Source organism: Sminthopsis crassicaudata, chromosome 1, assembly GCF_048593235.1.
Source record: "Sminthopsis crassicaudata isolate SCR6 chromosome 1, ASM4859323v1, whole genome shotgun sequence".
Classification (NCBI taxonomy): Eukaryota; Metazoa; Chordata; class Mammalia; order Dasyuromorphia; family Dasyuridae; genus Sminthopsis; species Sminthopsis crassicaudata.
In genome coordinates this window covers 52,587,805-52,594,045 of record NC_133617.1, presented here as the reverse complement: position 1 = coordinate 52,594,045, position 6,241 = coordinate 52,587,805, and positions in this window count along the sequence as shown.

The window sequence follows — 6,241 nt, the reverse complement described above, 5'->3', positions numbered from 1 at the left end:
ATTTGGGGGGTTCCAGGGCAAAGCCGGGATGAGGCCCCAGCTGGCCCCGGGGAGGGAAGGGGGGAAGGAGGAGAGGGTTCCGGTGCCACTGGGCGGGGGAGGGGGAGTTAGCCAGGATGGAACGTCGACCAATTGGACAGCAGGGGGCGGGGAGGCAGTACATACCACACCTGGGCGGGAGGGGGGGCCACTTGGGGTGGGGCGGGGACAGAACTGTCATGTCACGAACAGAAGAAACCTACCTTTTTTTAAAAAGAAAAAAATTTCTCCTTTTGCTGATTATGTCTTTAAGTTTTTATTATTTTTTTAGTTTTATTTTTTTATTTTTTACCTTGTGTATATGTAGGGAATTTATAGGAAAATATGTACTTTATTGAATAAATTTTAAGAACTAAAATATATTTTATTTTAAAGAAAATAACGGACCTTTAACCTTACACAGCTAAAGTACTGATTATATATTTGCTGAGCTGACTTGACGGTTAAGAAAATTGTATCAAGAGTTTTATTTTTTGACTTCAAAGCCTTCTTAATAAAGTCTTTTTACTCTATATAAACATTACTGCTTGGAATTCTATCTAGGGCACAGTGGGGAGAGGTGGGGCTGCATGGGGATTGAAAGGTGAAGGGACACAAGTCCCACGGTCTCTTCTCACTCCCATACATAACATTCCCACACTGTGGATGCTGGACTCCAAAGAGACTTTAGAAGCTGGAACCTTAAACCTTGGAGGGCATCTTAGAGCCTAATGTCATTGTATCCAAGGTCAGGTCAGATCCAGAAGGAATCTTAGCTCTTAGAATTTTAGAATTGGGAAGTCCAAGAACTTAGAACATAGAGACAGGTAGTATATTCTCCAAAGTCAGATTGGATCTGGGAGGGAGCTCTAAGATCTAAGATCTTAGAACATAAAGACAGCTGGGTGGCATTATACTATCCAAAATCAGATCAAATCAGATCTGGGAGGGATCTTGTCTCTTAGAATCTTAAGAGTTGGGAGATCCAATCATAAAGACAGCTAGGTGACAGTAGAAAGATCCCTGGATCCGGAGTCAGAAAGGCCTGCATTCAAAAATGACTTCAGATACTAGCTGTATGATCCTAAGAAAGTCACTTAATTTGCCTTAATTTGTCCATCTGCAAAATGGACATATTAGAGAAATAAATGGCAAACCACTTCAGTATCTTTGCCAGGAAAATCCCAAATAGGTTCACCAAGAGTTGGATATGACTGAACAATATGATGCTGCTATAATAGGACCTACCTCTCAGTTATTGTAAGACTAAAATGAAATATTTATGAAGTGCTTTGCAATAATAAAGCTATTTATAGCGAAAGGTGTCAGTGCTAGCTAGACAATGTCTAGTTGGGAAATGTAAGATTTTAGAACACAACACCTGAGCAGAGAGGATCTCCAAAGATCAAATCTTGTGATCTCAGATGGGAACACAAGTCTAAAGTGGGACAGTAGCGTAGCCCAGGACACATAAGCAAGTCAGTGAAAAGTTTAAAAAAAAAATTCACATTTCCTAAGTATGAGGCAGTTACTGTATTTCTAGATTCATAAATGTCTTTTTATTTCCACCTGAAAGTAAAAACCAACTCAATGGGTGCCCCATATAGTGGGGAGGGCCAGTGTCTAGATGCTCTTCAATGGGGACCTTCAGAAAGATGGTGAAGCAGCTGAGAGGGTCCTTGTGGGCTGCTTCCTCCACCTTGCTTCAACCCCCTGAGAGCAGAAGCCCAGGGGTGTCCAGAAAGTGGTTCAGGTCCTTGACAGAGGTTCTGTTTGGCATGGGCTTCTCCAAAAGGAGGGACGATTTAGAATGATAAGAACTGGAGTCGGGGAAGGGCTTGGGGAGGAGGAGAGACCGTCAAAGTTAGCATCTACAATGTCAGAGCTATCTATGAAAGACCTCGGAACATCCAATATCATAGCAGAACTTGGTGGGATCATAGACCATAAAATTCAGGTTGGGAACAAATAAAGAAAAGATCTCCCCATCTGTTCCTGGTTTTATAGGATTTAGAATTAATTAGCACCTCAAAGTCAAATCCTCCCCCTCCAAGATCAAGAGAGAGGTCTATGGGCTTGCCCAAAGTCTGCCTGAAATCAAACTCCAGCACTATTTCCAAGGAACTCACTTTCACAGTCCCCTCTCTCTAGCCTCCCCTTTTCCCACCATCCCAGATGGCAGGGGGAGCCTCCAACCATGAAGGTTTCTGGGAAAGGGTGGCCAAAAACCGTACAGTATAAGAAATCTAGAGGAATTTTCTGTTCCATGAGAGCAGAAATACAGGTCCGGGACTGGCTTGTAAAGAATGTTTTCTGAGATCCAAAGTCAAATCTAGCTTCCGAGACCTACTAGATGTGTGACCTCAGTTTCCTCATCTATAAAATGGGGATCATTTATAGCATCTACCTTCCAGGGTTGTTGTGAGGACTGAATGAGATAGCTACTGCCTGATACACGTGTGCATTTATTGTTGGATGCACATGTGCATTTATAGGTTGTAATTATCCTGGTGCATGTGTAAGGAAGGCTCTTCCCCACCAGGAGGCGCCAGAGTCCACTCTTTGAGAAATGGGACAGGGCTTTAGCCTTCTATCTGGGTCAAGGAAGCCGATGACCATGGCCTGGGTGACCTTCCTAGGAAGTTTTCTCAGGACATCCTGGAGGATTGAGCTTGGGGATTGCACTGACCGTGGCCTGCGGGGGCCTTCACCGGAGAGTTTCTTAGTGTCCGGGGGTGGGGAGGGGACTGAGCTTGGGGTCATTCAGAAGTTGTGGTCTGGAAGCATCCTGTCACTCCCTAGGTTTGGCTCCCGTTAAAACCTCAGAAGACAAGTATCCATCGGGAATGATAAGATTTAGAACTGAGAGGAACTTTGGAGTCATTCATTCAATTCTATCATTTTACAAATGAGGAAACAGCCTCAGAGAGGTTCCAAACCCTTGATCACCTTCTTCATAGAGTTAAAGTTCAGAGAGTTCTTCAAGGTCATGTGGCCGAGCCTTCGTTTTTCATCTCGATTAACTCAGAGAGAATAAAGCGAACACTGTCTGATATCATTGGTAGCAGATCCAGGACACTGGTCAGTGGGAGAGGGCCGTGAGCAGGATAGTGAAGGGCTCCAGTTCTTGCCATGTAAGGACCATTTGAAAGAACCAGGCAGATTTAGCCTGACTAGGGAATGGGGGATGGACATATAACTGTATTCTAGTCTTTGAAAATCTGGCACAGGGATTTATTTTATGCTACTTGATCCCAAAGAACAAAAGGGGGAACTAGGGGCAAAAGCTGCCAAGAAATACACTTAAGCCTGATATCAGGGAAAACTTCTCAAGAATTTCTGCTGTCCCAAAGTGGGATGAGCTAGCTTGGGAGGGAGGGAGGCTCCCTTCTCTAGAGCACTCTGGGCAGAGGCTGATGGGGCTGGATGAGATGTCTGTATTGTATGACCTCTGGGCCCATCATGTTCAGCCCCTTACTGAGCAAGAACATCCTCTGAAACATCCCTATGCAGTGGTTATCCAATTTGTAGATTTCCAGAGCTAGAAACTTCACTCCTAGCCCTTTCACTTTGGGACAGCTCACATTCTTAGGAAGCTTTTCTTCACATCTATGAAACTCCTAGTTCTATTCTCTGAGATATCGTCTTGAGAGCAAGATCTGTGTTGTATCTATCTTTCTGAAGCTCATGGTCTAGAACTTCAGCTGTGAATTTACTCAGACCAGGTTTAGACTTGGGGAGCTTTTCACACTCATACTCTCTTAGTAGCTGAACATTCAGGATGTGAATCATTCTTTCCCCTCCTCAAGAATCCCTTGGGAACATCAGAATAGCTACAGAAAAGATAAAAAATCCCTTAACTCCCATGCAAGTATCCAGGCTAACAATATTTTTTATTTCTGACCCAAAATAAAATACAAAACACATAGCACTTGCACAAGAGTGTATACAGAACAGTGGAGGCCATTCACCATCCTCTCTCTCTAATTAACTCTCCCTCTCCCTAGAGCCCTCCACAGGACTCTTAGGACAGATCTGGGCTTCTCTCCTAAAGAGGCCAAGGGTTACCAGTGGAGGACAAAGTCCAGGTTTGCTCCTCCACTTCCTGCTACTGTTGCTGGACCTAAAACTTAACATTGAACAAGAATCCTACCACTTCTCTTAAGAAGTCTGATCTGGGAATTCTTGATACTCTACCACTGCCTCTGGTTGCTGCTATTTCTAGGGCCAGATGGTTCCAGAGCTACATAGGCCATGCAGGAAGAGAAAAGTCCTCTCTTAGTTTTTATTCTCCCCCTTCTCTTCAATTCTATGGCTTCTCTCCCTTTTCAAGATTCAAAGCCTTTAGAGTACACCAGTCCCTTCAATCCATTCTCCACAGAACTGTCAAAGTGATTTTCCTAAAAGCCCACTTCTGCCAGTGTCGCCTCCTTATTCAATACTCCTGGACTTCCCTACTACCTCTAGGATCAAATAGAAAATCCTTTTCAAGACCTTTACAACCCAGAGTCTTCCTACTTTTGCATTGTTTTTATACTTTGTTCCCCTCCACCAATTCTACAATTCAGCATCATTGGCATTCTTGTGCTCCGTCTCTGGTCTCTATGCTTGGTTGTCTTCCATTTCTGGAATATTTTCTCCTCACTTCCACTTGCTGGATTCCCTGGTTTGTTTCAAGATTTATATCATGTTTTATTTTATTTTAAATTTACTTATGTTACTAGTTCCCTCACCTACTAATACCTCCTTCCTTTAAGATTACTTTGAATCTACTTTATATATCCCTCTTCTCCATTGGAATAGAAACTCCTTGAGGGAAGGCACTGTGTTTGCTTTTTTCAGTATCCCCAGCACTTTCCAGGGAAGCTGGGAGGCAGAGATGAGGAAGGAGTAAGCATGGAAGATAAAAAGGAGAAATCCCCAGAGTGGGGAGATGGAGTAGTGTGTGAGGAGCAACTCTGAGTCCCCAAGTACATGGTGGAAACTAAAGTATAACCAGACTGAAAAGGTAGGAAACGGTCAGGTTAGGAAGGTCCTTAAAAGCCAAACAAGCCTTTGTGTTTGAACCTAAAGGTGATGGGAAGCACTGGAGTTTATTAAGAAAGGGAGTAAGACAGAGGATGTAATTGGAAGTGCATTTAGGAAAGATCAAATTTGATAGATAAGTGGAGGATTGACTGTAATAGGGACTTGAGGTAGAGACCACCCAAAAGATTATTGTAATAGTCCAAGCATGAGGGTTAAGAGTTACACCAGAGCAACGGCAGTATCAGAGGTACTGAAACAGAGGTCCTTGTGCAGAATGAGCCATTGCAACAACTATAAACTATAGAAACTATAAATAATTACTATAATGCAACAGCTATAAAATGAGCTTTTTACATTTCTTTCAACACAAATAAGATTTTTTTTTCCGTTTTTATGATCTTGAGAAGAGAGCAGTGATGGAAAGCTGTATGTTTTTTTTTTTTTTTTTTGTTTGTTTGTTTCTTCAATTAGTAGCAGGAAAAGCCCTTGGCCAGGGATCAAAGGTTAACAGAGATGAACAGAATATACATACATACATACAAATATATGAACAGGAAGTGAGAATTGATTAGTATGGTGAGTAAGAATGAGGAAGGTTGGAAGCCTGGGTGACTGGGAGGATGATGGTATCTTTAACAGTAACAGAGGAGTTAGGAGAATGAAAGTTGGGAGAGAGGTGAGGGATGGACTAGAAGATCTGAGAGTCACCCTCAAAGGGATGACAATTGAAACCATGGGAGCAGATAAAATCGTCTCGGGAAATACTATAGAATGACAGATTGAAGATAAGTGAGAGTGGGAATGATCAAAGAGGCAATCTTTTGGGAAAGAAAGACAGGTGGAAAGGGATCACTTGTAGAGGGGGTTGCCTTGGCAAGGAGAAGGTCCATCTACCTCTTTAGGTGAGACGGGTGAAAGTAGAGTTAAGAGCAGAAGGCGTCTAGTGGACGTGAAATGAGGAAGAGTGAGAGCTCACTGCTAATGGCCTCGATTTTTTCAGTGAAATTTGAGGCAAAGTTCCGGGCTGAGCTGGGAAGAGGAGAGGCTGTGGGAGACTTGAGGAAGCACCACCGTGGTGAGTGGGACAGGGAGGCAATCAGGGAGGCACAAAAGCATTATCTTGAGACAGCGAGGGCTCAGTTGAGATTATGAAAAATATAAATCAATCAGCAGAGTTTCCTGATCTTCTCCTTGT